Consider the following 12,944-nt stretch of genomic DNA (forward strand, 5'->3'; position numbering starts at 1 on the left):
AATTGGGAGTTGCCATTTAATGGATATTGGTTGAACAATGTGTATGTACTTAACACTACTTGAGTGTACACTTAGAAATGGTTAAGTTGGTAAAACATTATTATACTTTTACAATTAAAAATCTTTAATAAATTTAAATATATATACACATACATGCATGTATAAATAAAGGTGACCCCTGAACAACTCAGGGGTTAATCTGAGTATAATTTATAGCTGGCACTCTGTTTCCGAGGTTCCTACACATTCTCAGATTCAACCAATCACAGACTGTGCAGTATTGTAGTATTTACTATTGAAAAAATATAAGTGGACCCTTATGAAGTTCAAACCTGCACTGTTCAAGTATATACATACGTAATTTTTAATACTGGATTAAATACCTAGCTATCATTCTAGAATGACGGCCAAAAAAACAAAATCAGATGATTATTGAAATATTCCAACCACTTATGGTTTTAGTTTTTATACTTAGTTTTGTTCCTAAAACTTACACTGAAGATGAGTATATTTTTTAAAGACTAAGAACACTGATAAACTCACTGCTGGCTTAAGAAACAGAACACCATCAGTAACTCTGAGGCCCCCATGTTCCTTTACACCCTCTTCCGTTGAGAGGTAGCCACAATCCTTATTTTGCAGTAATTACTAGCCCTAATTTTCTTTATAGTTTAAACCCATATGAATTTTTTAAATCAACAGCAGGGCATTCAGTTTTAACTTCTCTGAATTTCAAAATAGTTCATCTATAATATATTTTCACATTATGTATTTTTTCAAGTTTTTTTTTTTTTTGGTGTGGACCAATTTTAAAGTCTTTTATTATTGAATTTGTTACAACATTGTTTCTGTTTTATGATTTGGTTTTTTGGCCTCCAGTTATGTAGGATCTTAGCTTCCCGACCAGGGACTGAACTCGCACCTCTTGCACTCGAAAGCAAGGGGTCTTACTGGCCCACTAGGGAAGTGCATTCACACTATGCATTATTCCATTGTATGAATACAACCCAATTGATGCATTGTAAATGTAGATGTGCATCTGGCTCGTTTCAACTTTTGTTCTTAAGGGTATGCTGCTACAAACACCAATGTGTTTCTTGATATACATGCATAACTTTCACCAAGCTGTAGAGCTGCACCTTAGGGTGTGCATTTGCCTAATAATTTTAGGAAATGCAAAACTATTTTCCAAATAGTTTTACCAAGCAACACATCGAACAGCAATATGAGAGTTCTCATTTTTAAAAGGAACACTACATTATCCAAAAACTGTTCATATTTTCCTTGCAACATGTAGGTCTATGATTTATGGCTTCAAATACTTCATTTTGATTTATTTCTTTACTGTTTGACATTGAGTTTCATTTATAAATATCCCTGTTGCATGTGCAAATTTTCCCAATTCCCACACACTGTACAATTTTACAAACTGAGAAGCTACCATGAATATATTCTCTCATGATGTTATTTAAAATGCAAATTTTTTAGTTCAAAAAGTTTTGCGGTCAAGGCAAAACAAGTGTTGCAATGAATGATCATTATCTTCTGAGAAGAAGAACATATACTTTAGCACCACATCCTTTTACCAGAGTTCAAGCCTGATTAAGCTCCTTGGTCTTTAACTTCATCAGCTCACATGCCTGACCCAACTTAACACAGAAGACACACATCTTCTGAGTTCTATTCCCAACTCTGCCTCTAAGAATTTGTGTGACTTTAGGAAAGGTCAAGAAACTCAACTTCAATTTTTTTTTTAATTGGTGAAATGAAGAATTAACAAAATAATCTCAAAGGTCCCCTCCATCTGGAAAATTCTATTGTTCTATGATATTACGGCTCTAGCTGGCAGTGAGCAGGCTCTATTCACCCCCAAATGTCTTTTTTTGTGAGGGGAGAGTACTTTATTACACTTTTCTTCCACCCTAATTGAATGTCTATAGATAGGTGTGCATTCCTAGTTTTCTGAGGACCCACTCCTTTTAACTGTTAGATCCTGATCCTATAACATTCATGTTCTCTTCCTCGACTTGAAACATTTGAGTTTTTAATCCCTTTCTACAGTAATATTCTTATCTACTGAGATCTTACTATTTATCACAATAAATAGAATGAGTTAATTCTCCAGGGTGTGACTTACAGTTGACAGACTGTTTTCATGTCTAATATGTCGCCTGTGACAGTCATCCTGCTGATTGGTGTGATTACAGAACATCTAAGGCCTCTCTCCAAGCTCAGTTAATAGCAAAACAGGTCAAGGTATCTTCTGTAATGATCCACCAGCACGGTCTCAGACACACAGTACCTGCCTCTCTCTAAGGAAAGGGCCACACCACCAGCTGCCAGCTTCCTGCTGGTGACTGGCACAGCCTGCCAGGCTCCTGGGCATGCATTGGCATCAGGTGCTCTCCGGCAAGTGGCTTGCTCTGTTCAGAACCACCCTGGAAGACGGCTCCAGACAACGCGGAGGAGCCAAGCTGAGCATATGCTCTCAGAGGGGGAGTCAGGAAACAACCAGGACGTCAGCATCCACATCTTGGCATGAGCTCCGAACCCTTAAACAACACTTCCAATTTCTCTCCACAGAGAAGTGCAAGGAAAGCTCCCCGTTTCAGTGAATTCAGTCACATTCCCCAAAACATACCATCCCTCCCTTTCACAATTCCCGGGAGGAATTGACACAGGACATTTGCAAGTTGGCACTGTCTCGATGCTCCGCTTGTCTCGTGTTAATGTGTTTATTTGCTTTTCAAGGATCATCTTGCTCACCCACAGGCAGTCAAAAGAACATACAACAGCATCAGCCAGATTGGCTGTCACCATATTAGTGTAACCTTTACTATCTACTGACACGTTGTTTTTGTTCCCAGCCCAGATGTCATACCCAACGAAGTATATTCTCTCTTCTTGTGCAAGTGTGTCCAGGAATGCCAACATAATTCAACCAACTGCTTGGTATTTGAAGAAAGAACTTTAGTTTTGAAAACTGTTCAAATTTTCAATCAACCACCTACCACCCAGGTCACTCACTGCCAACTTCATTTCTCCCAAGCTTGCCCCAGATACAGTCTTTAATTACGCTAAAAATAGTATGGTTTTCAATTAATCAAGTCAGCTGAAATATACCATAAGGTGGCCATTTGAGCCTATTATACTAGAAACTCTCATCCTGGATCTCTAATTCTAAATACAGGCAGGTTATGTAGGTACGTGTATGCTTAGTCGTGTCCAACACTTTTTGACTCCATGGACTACAGACCACCAGAGGCTCCTCTGTCCATGGGGTTTTCTAGGCCAGAATACTGGAGTGGGTTGCCATTTCCTCCTCCAGGGGATCTTTCCAACCCAAGGATCGAACCCATCTCCTGTGTCTCCTGCATTGGTAGGTGGATTATTTAACACTGAGCCGCCTGAGAAATCCCAGGTTGTATAGGAGTAGCCTCAAACCATGCACACTGTCTTGGAGACAAAATTTTCTGACCTTGAAGTCAAAACCTTGGAGTCATCCTTAATTTTTCTTTTTTCCCTTCACATTACCAAACCAAACCAGCAGGACACTGTCAGTTATACCAAAAATAACTCCAGAACCTGGGCATTTTTCACTATCTCCACTGTGACAAATTTAACTCAAGACATCATTATTCCTCACTTAAACTAGGCGCCTTCTGATGAGCTCTGTTTCCATTCTCACCTTCCAAGGGTCCATTTCCGACACCACAGCCAAATGATTTTTGTAAAACAAAAACAAGTTTCTATCATTCCCTTACTAACCACAATCTAACACAGCTTCCCAAGCGACTGAAGTCAAAAGCTAGTGTATCACCTTGCTGACAACATCCCACGTGATGTGAGTCTGGCTCTCTCACTTATCGCCCCAACCCTGCTCACCACCCCAACCACACTGAGCTTCTTTCCCTCTTTCAGAGACACCAGAGCCATCCCCATCTCTGCCTCTGTGTTTTCATCTTCCTCTGCTTATACTGGTTTTCGCCTGTCCTTCTCTCATCACTCTCATCTCAGTTTGAATGTCACTTCCCAGAGAAGCTTCCAGCACCAGCCTTGCTAACGTAACTCCTTAGTTTTTATCCTGATTTCACCCTGTTTTCTTCTTAGTAGTTTTCAAACCCTCAGACTATGCTGTTTGATCACTGTTTACACGTGCTGGCTGTCCTCCCCAACTGTTGTTGTTCAGTCGCTCAGTAATGCCCAACTCTTTTGCAACCCCATGGACGGTAGCCCACCAGGCTTCTCTGTCCATGGGGTTCTTCTGACAAGAACACTGAAGTGGGTTGACATTTCCTACTCCAGTCCTCCTCATAGAACTGGACTTTCATTAACAGGAATTTGCATTTTTTTTTCCATCAAATGTAACACCAGTTTATAGAACAGTACTCAACAAAAATAGTCAGTGCTTAACAAATGAAGAAGAAAATTAATGAATATCAGAAAATATTTCTAAGAACCCATGCTTAACTGATTCATCAGGAGATTGCTACCAAATTACATATCTTCTGGAATTCTAACAAGCAAGACTATGTCAAAACATTGGGAAAATCCAACATAAGCATCTGTTTCACATGGGCAAAAGTCTAAAGTGCCCAGTAATGAGTGATCATTTTTAGCTGTTACCAGTCACATCTTCAAATAATCAGCCTTTGTTCATTTGGGACAAGATCAAAAAGATTTAATTGACAATGGGCACTAGATATGAATGTTAATTATTAAAGCATTATTTATTCAACAAGTAGTGTGGGGGGACATGGTCAAGATATTTTTAGGAAAAAAGAATAAAGCTAGATACCTAACTGTCCACATTACCTCAAAATTAATTCCTGATTAATTCTGAATGAAAAAGAAATTGTGAAACTTCCATAGCATCTATAATTAGGGGATGAGAACCCTACATTTTGGATACAAATATCAACATAATTATGAAAACAATCACTGTTTCAAGATATATATTCACAGACATGATGTAAACCCTTTGTGGAGGTGATGGAATTCCAGTTGAGCTATTTCAAATCTTGAAAGATGATGCTGTGAAAGTGCTGCACTCAATATGCCAGCAAAATTGGAAAACTCAGCAGTGGCCACAGGACTGGAAACGGTCAGTTTTCTTTCCAATCCCAAAAAAAGGCAATGCCAAAGAATGCTCAAACTACCACACAATTGCACTCATCTCACACACTAGTAAAGTAATGCTCAAAATTCTCCAAGCCAGGCTTCACCAATACGTGAACCATGAACTTCCAGATATTCAAGCTGGTTTTAGAAAAGGCAGAGGAACCAGAGATCAAATTGCCAACATATGCTGGATCATCGAAAAAACAAGAGAGTTCCAGAAAAACATCTATTTCTACTTTATTGACTACGCCAAAGCCTTTGACTGTGTGGATCACAATAAACTGTGGAAAATTCTGAAAGAGATGGGAATACCAGACCACCTGACCTGCCTCTTGAGAAACCTATATGCAGGTCAGGAAGCAACAGTTAGAACTGGACATGGAACAACAGACTGGTTCCAAATAGGAAAAGGAGTACGTCAAGGCTGTATATTGTCACCCTGCTTATTTAACTTATATGCAGTATAAATCAGGAGAAACACTGGGCTGGAAGAAGCACAAGCTGGAATCAAGATTGCCGGGAGAAATATCAATCAACTCAGATATGCAGATGACACCACCCTTATGGAAGAAAGTGAAGAGGAACTAAAAAGCCTCTTGATGAAAGTGAAAGAGGAGAGTGAAAAAGTTGGCTTAAAGCTCAACATTCAGAAAACGAAGATCACAGCATCTGGTCCCATAACCTCATGGGAAATAGATGGAGAAACATTGGAAACAGTGTCAGACTTCATACTTCTGGGCTCCAAAATCACTGCAGATGGTGACTGCAGCCATGAAATTAAAAGACACTTATTCCTTGGAAGAAAAGTTATGACCAACCTAGATAGCATATTCAAAAGCAGAGACATTACTTTGCCAACAAAGGTCCGGCTAGTCAAGGCTATAGTTTTTCCAGTAGTCATGTATGGATGTGAGAGTTGGACTGTGAAGAAAGCTGAGCGCTGAAGAATTGATGCTTTTGAACTGTGGTGTTAGAGAAGACTCTTGAGAGTCCCTTGGACTGCAAGGAGATCCAACCAGTCCATTCTAAAGGAGATCAATCCTGGGTGTTCTTTGGAAGGAATGATGCTAAAGCTGAAACTCCAGTACTTTGGCCACCTCATGCAAAGAGTTGACTCACTGGAAAAGACTCTGATGCTGGGAGGGATTGGGGGCAGGAGGAGAAGGGGATGACAGAGGATGAGATGGCTGGATGGCATCACCGACTCAATGGATGTGAGTTTGAGTGAACTCTCGGAGTTGGTGATGGACAGGGAGGCCTGGCATGCTGCAATTCATGGGGTCGCAGAGTGGACACGACTGAGCAACTGAACTGAACTGAACTGAACTGAAACCTGTTGGGGGCCAGAGTGAGGCACTCGGCCCATGGCAAAGGTCATGAGGAAGGAGGCTCGACATACGCAAAGGCGGGAATCGAGCCTTAGGAGTCCCCCTGGAAATCCTCAAGCATCTACCCCCATAACCAGAGCCTGCCTGCTTTACTACTTTGTGCTCTCACCTACACCTCTGACTTTACAGAGGGCTGTCCCCCACCACCTCTTTCGGAGAAGGAGTTAACTTAGAGCTCCAGTTAATAATAATTCCTGGGTGTGATAGGAGTGTTTCAACCTACAAACTCCTCTGAAGGTTCTCTAGCCTGCCTGACAGGCTTGTCCAGCCACATGTGATTGCTCACAGCCTCCCAACCATGAGAGGCATGAGATGCTTTAAACCTTCTAAAAACAGGTTCCTTAGAAAAGTTAGAAAACTATTAGTATAAGTATAGTGGGCTGATTAGAAATTGTATTGGTGAAGGGTTTTTCATTTGTTGAGCCAATGTTTGTTGCTAAGTCTCCACATCCCCTGCCCTTACACACATTAATGAATATATAGAAGAAATAAGTATTAACCTTTGATATTAATCACGTTAGACCTTAGGCTAAGTAAATTCTTTCCTTAACTAAAACCCACTACACCCTCACCCTATAGGAATGTAACTTTATTTGGGTGGCGTCTGTTTTAAGAATAATCACCCCTGGAGAAATAAATGTCCTGGTTGACTGACTGCTGTCACAAGGAGAGGGTCATAAATTGTCAGCAGGCCCCCTGGCCAGAAGATGATGTAACACCCCTAAGACCTCTGTATACATTTGTATGAAGCACCTGACTTTGATAAAAGTCAGGACTGCTGACCCCGCATGACTTTTGCATAACATCTCAGTGTATAAAAGCAGACCATGGAAAATAAAGAATTGGGATCAGTTCCTCGAAAGACTGGTCTCCCCATGTCTCTCTCTCTCTCACTCTGGCTGAGTCTCCATCTGGAGCGTGGAACCCACCATGCTTACTAATTATGCCTGGGCTTCTAAGATCCAACCAGGGAGGCCTCAGCGTCTCCTCTCCTTCAGGAGAACGGAAGGACGCCTGTGGCCTACGTAAGTGGTGCAAACATCTTGTCTTGAAGTTTTATTGGTCTCCTGCGTAAACCAAGCTACTCAGCCTCTTTTCTCCACTGAATTTTCCTACTGAGCTACCCTTATTCTATTACTCTTTATATCTTTAATTAATATCTAATTGAAGCTATTGTATCCTGACCCTCGCCGACGCCATCCCCGCTTCGAATACCCTGGATCAGCCGGGGCTGGACCCTGGCAGAAACCCTTTGTCAAATTTGTTAAGAACATTAATTTCAAGTTGAAGGTTATTTATGTCCTTTTCAATGTTGTTTTCCATACCCCTGCACCTACCAAGTACCATCTTATCAAGCTGAGTTAATAATCCAGGAGGGTTTGTGATCAACTTGTTTGATTAAAATCCTCAAGAACTTCAGGAATTCCCTGGTGGTGCAGTGGTTAAGACTTTGTGCTCTCACTGTCAAGAGCCCTGGGTTCAACCCCTGGTTGGGGAATTAATCCCTCCCACAAGCTGCATGGCACGGCTAAAGAAAAATTCTCAGAACTTCAACATCTTCACTAGAAACACTTTTAGTTTTCAAGCCATCTGGTATAATATGAAAAGCTGGACCTGGGATTTTCCTGGTGATCCTGAGGTAAAGACATCATGCTTCCACTGTAGGGGACATGGACTCAGTCTCTGGTCACAGAACTAAGATCTCCTATGCAAAACCAACAAACAAAAAAAAAACATGTTACTAAACAGGGCTTACTCCTTTAAGTCCTTGGAGGGCACAAAGGCACAACTCTAAAACATACAACACAGTAGACAAGCTCAGAACCCAGAGTCAGATGGCCTGGGTTCTACCATTTCAGCTTGAGTGTCATATTAACTGCTATAAACCTGTTTTCTTCTTGAAATTAAGGATAAGAGTAGTAATGTAGCTCATAGGGGTGTGGTCAGGATTGATGTGATAATATATCTGGACAGGGGCCACTGAGCACAGGTTGAGTCTTTTAGACAGTGGGGCCTGAACACAGCTGACTGGCAATGAGCAGCCATCCCCTTCTACAGGCAGTACTCCTACACTGCAGAGACAGCCAAAGTCACACGGCTGCTGTGACTGCACGTCTTGAGCCAGTCAGTGTTCCAGCCTCCAACCTCTCTCCGCCAACCCTTCCCCATTCCATGAGCACCTTCTCTCCTGCATTAAACCCCCTTCTGTCTGCAGTTCCCAGTATGGTTTCTGGATCCTATATTGAAATCTAATTGATAGACACCTCAGAACAAAAAGTAGTACTTACAGAGCATGACTAGGTACTAGGCGTTTGTTCTACATCTTTGTGTACATTGACTCATTTAATCTTCTAACAATCTTATGCTGCTGCTGCTGCTGCTAAGTTGCTTCAGTCGTGTCCAACTCTGTGCGACCCCATAGACAACAGCCCACCAGGCTCCCCCATCCCTGGGATTCTCCAGGCAAGAACACTGGAGTGGGTTGCCATTTCCTTCTCCAATGCATGAAAGTGAAAAGGGAAAGTGAAGTCGCTCAGTCGTGTCTGACTCTTAGCGACCCCATGGACTGCAGCCTACCAGACTCCTCTGTCCATGGGATTTTCCAGGCAAGAGTACTGGAGTGGGGTGCCATTGCCTTCTCCTATCTTATGAGGTAGATCCTATTATTATCCTGCTTTTAAAACATTTATTTAATTAGAGGGTAATTATTTTACAATATTGGGATGGCCTCTGCCATACATCAGCATGAAAGGCCATAGACATACACGTGTCCCCCTTCCTCCTCAGCCCCTCTCCCACCTCCCTCCCCACCCCATCCCTCTAGGTCATCAAGGAGCCCAGGCACAGGTTCCCTGCATCATACATCAAACTCCCACTGGCTACCTATTTTACATATGGTAATGTATACATTTCAATCCTTTTCTCTCAAATCATCCCACCCTCTCCTTTTCCCACTGTGTTCAAAAGTCTGTTCTTTGTGTCTGCCCTGGGCATAGGATTGTCGGTACTATCCTTCTGCTGCTGCTGCTAAGTCACTTCAGTCGTGTCCGACTCTGTGCAACCCCATAGACGGCAGCCCACCAGGCTCCCCCGTCCCTGGGACTCTCCAGGCAAGAACACTGGAGTGGGTTGCCATTTCCTTCTCCAGTGCAGGAAAGTGAAAAGTGAAAGTTAAGTCGCTCAGTCATGTCCGACTCTTCGCAACCCCATGGACTGCAGCCTACCAGGCTCCTCCGTCCATGGGATTTTCCAGGCAAGAGTACTGGAGTAGGGCGCCATTGCCTTCTCTGAAACTAAGGTTCTGGGCAGGTAAATGACCTAAATAAAATCACATCATTGATAAATAAAAACCAGAGATGGGATACAAGTGTTTTAACACCAAATGCAGGATATCATGATGCCAATAATTTTTCCTGATTTTTAACAATTCTACATATCCAAAAATATGTATTGCTGATATGTATCTGAAAAGGTTCAGTTCAGTTGCTCAGTCATGTCCATCTGTTTATGACCCCATGGACTGCAGCATGCCAGGCTTCCCTGTCTATCACCAACTCCCAGAGCCTGCTCAAACTCATGTCTATTGAGTCAGTGATGATATCCAACCATCTCATCCTCTGTCATCCCCTTCCCCTCCGGCCTTCAATCTTTCCCAGCATCACGGTCTTTTCAAATGAGTCAGCTCTTCACATCAGGTGGCCAAAGTATTGGAATTTCAGCTTCAGCATCAATCCTTCCAATGAATATTCAGAACTGATTTCCTTTAGGATGGACTGGTTGGATCTCCTTGCAGTCCAAGGGACTCTCAAGAGTCTTCCCCAACACCACAGTTCAAAGGCATCAATTCTTCCGCACTCAGCTTTCTTTATGGTTCAACTCTCACATCCATACATGACTACTGGAAAAACCATAGCTTTGAATAGACAGACCTTTGTTGGCAAAGTAATGTCTCTGCTTTTTAATATGCTGTCTAGGTTGGTCACAGTTTTTCTTCCAAGAAACAAGTGTCTTTTTAATTTCATGGCTGCAGTCACCATCTGCAGTGATTTTGGAACCCAAAAAAATGAAGTCTCTCATTGTTTCCCCATCTTTTTGCCATGAAGTGATGGGACTGGATGCCATGATCTTAGTTTTCTGAATGTTGAGTTTTAAGCCAACTTTTTCACTCTCCTCTTTCACTCTCATCAAGAGGCTCTTTAGTTCTTCTTCAATTTCTGCCATAAGGCTCGTGACATCTGCGTATCTGAGGCTATTGTATTTCTCCTGGCAATCTTGACTTCAGCTTGTGCTTCATCTAGCCCGGCATTTCACATGATGTACTCTACATGTAAGTTAAATAAGCAGGATGGCAGTATACAGCCTTGACGAACTCCTTTTCCTATTTGGAACCAGTCTGTTGTTCCATGTCCAGTTCTAGCTGTTGCTTCTTGACCTGCATACAGGTTTCTCAGGAGGCAGGTTAGGTGGTCTGGAAAAGTGTTAAACTTCAAAAGTCAGCAAGACTGAAACATCTGTTGAGCCCTTTTTTAATACAATAAAGGGAAAGAGGGACTAGCTACAGAACAAAAATGAAAAACTTTAATTAGTATTTCAAATGTTAATTTCAAACATTAATTCAATGTTTAAAACTATTTCAAATTGCATAAAGTTTTACCTATTATGTAAAGTTTAAAAATAAAATAAAATAAATACTGAAGTAGATGGATTAGAGGAGATTTCACCACTGTTACCAGGCAAGTTTTAATTCAATTAAAACTGTCACCTGTCAGTTTTAATTCAATAACAGAACTACTTTTGTGATTTTGCTTGTTCATTCAATCTGTGCCTCTTCAAACTTGATTCTTTTCATTTTCCAAAAATTTTTATGCACTGTTTTGAAAGCCTTTATTAAATCTGTTACAATATTTTAAAAAAATGAATATTTTGATTTGGAATCCATGTTCTTTTTAAAAAAAAAAAAAAGTTTTACCTAGAGCTATTACCAGGTAACATAACTTTCATAATTAGATCATATCCACTTCAATTTTCTGCCATTCCATATGGTAAAAATTATGTAAAGTCTCAAAGGGTTAATGAAGTGTTGTATTTTTAAAAAGATGCAGTGCACGGGCTTTTCAACAAATGTGGTATGCATTTTTACCTCTCTGATAATTAGAAAGATGTGAAAAATGTGAACACCCGTGGGTAAAAGTGCTACTGGGCATTCGTGTTCCCAGACTTTTCTGGTTTCAATGATAATTAGAAAGCAAAAGCAGATTAACATTTTCATCTTAATAACCTCAGAATTTTTTAAAGGAAAAATTAAATCAAGCCCATAGATTTTTCCATTCTATAATAAAATATTATCATTGCTGTATTATAGAAATGACCTTGAAGCAATCTGGTATTTGAAAACCCTTAAAAATAAAACTAGGAACTGACTTCGGGGGAATGTTATCTGTGTCATGTTTTTTGTGAGGTATTTTTGTTGTTGTTTTTCTGCAGTTTATTTGCACAAATTTAATCTCTTGGATTGGAATTTCAAATCCCTGATAATTAAAAAGAGAATTTGCAAGGAGATAACATTTTCTCTTTCTGCCAGATTGCCCAAGTAGCAACCCGGCTAGGCAACAGCAATCATGGAAAATGATGCACACAAGTCCCTGAATAAAAATAAAAATGCCAGCATGTGTTTACTCCTCAGCAGTAAATAAAACCCCTATTATTCACATTGTCTCAAGTGCATCTCCCTAGAGAAACTGATCCTCCCCCTGCAGGTTCAGCATGAGTTCACAAAGCAAGGCTGCAGGTGACATTGGGAGGGGCAGCTTCCTAAAATGCCTCAAAAGAGGCTGGCTTCCCACACCCCAGCAAGTCTACAAAACACAGACAATCTGGCAACTTAGTTCTGTACATCAAGCTGCTTGGTTTATTGTGAAATAAATGGACTAGGATTGAATTCAGGAAAATCACTTATTTCCAATAGACTGGAAACTATGACATTAATAATAGAACTCTGGTATGGTTTTGAACTTTTCCATTAAGTATATTTTTGCTAACTCCTTATAAATCTCATGTTTTAAAATACTTCCTTATAAATCTATTTATTAAGTAAAGTGAAGTCGCTCAGTCATGTCCGACTCTATGCGACCCCATAGACAGCAGCCTACCAGGCTCCTCTGTCCATGGGATTTTCCAGGCAAGAGTACTGGAGTGGGTTGCCATTGCTTTCTCCAATTAATTAAGTAAACATTCATTTATTTATATTTTAACAAACTAAGTCAACCACCGGAGCTCTGATTAACAAGGGATTAACATTAATACCCCAGACAAGACTAAAAAATAAAAAAAATTAAAAAATAGCAACAATAAAAACAATGTTGTTTTACTGAGATGTGCAGCTTCATCAGGAGAAATGTCTGATTTCCACCAGGTTGATGGATATTGAAATGACTT

At 40.7% G+C, this 12,944-nt stretch overlaps 1 long non-coding RNA gene across 2 annotated transcripts in view; it reads right to left on the minus strand.

Annotated features, from left to right (window-relative positions):
* The window catches only part of LOC129652819 (uncharacterized), a 162,411-nt gene that overhangs the window by 80,456 nt on the left and 69,011 nt on the right, over positions 1-12,944 (minus strand). The window contains exon 2 of one of the 2 annotated variants that reach the window (XR_008714799.1): positions 8,124-8,214. The exons of the other annotated variant lie outside the window; for it this stretch is intronic. This is a non-coding gene — a long non-coding RNA (uncharacterized LOC129652819). The remainder of the gene's footprint in view (positions 1-8,123; positions 8,215-12,944) is intronic. 2 annotated transcript variants of the gene reach the window in all.

The sequence above is a fragment of the Bubalus kerabau genome, chromosome 5 (assembly GCF_029407905.1).
Source record: "Bubalus kerabau isolate K-KA32 ecotype Philippines breed swamp buffalo chromosome 5, PCC_UOA_SB_1v2, whole genome shotgun sequence".
Lineage (NCBI taxonomy): Eukaryota > Metazoa > Chordata > Mammalia > Artiodactyla > Bovidae > Bubalus > Bubalus kerabau.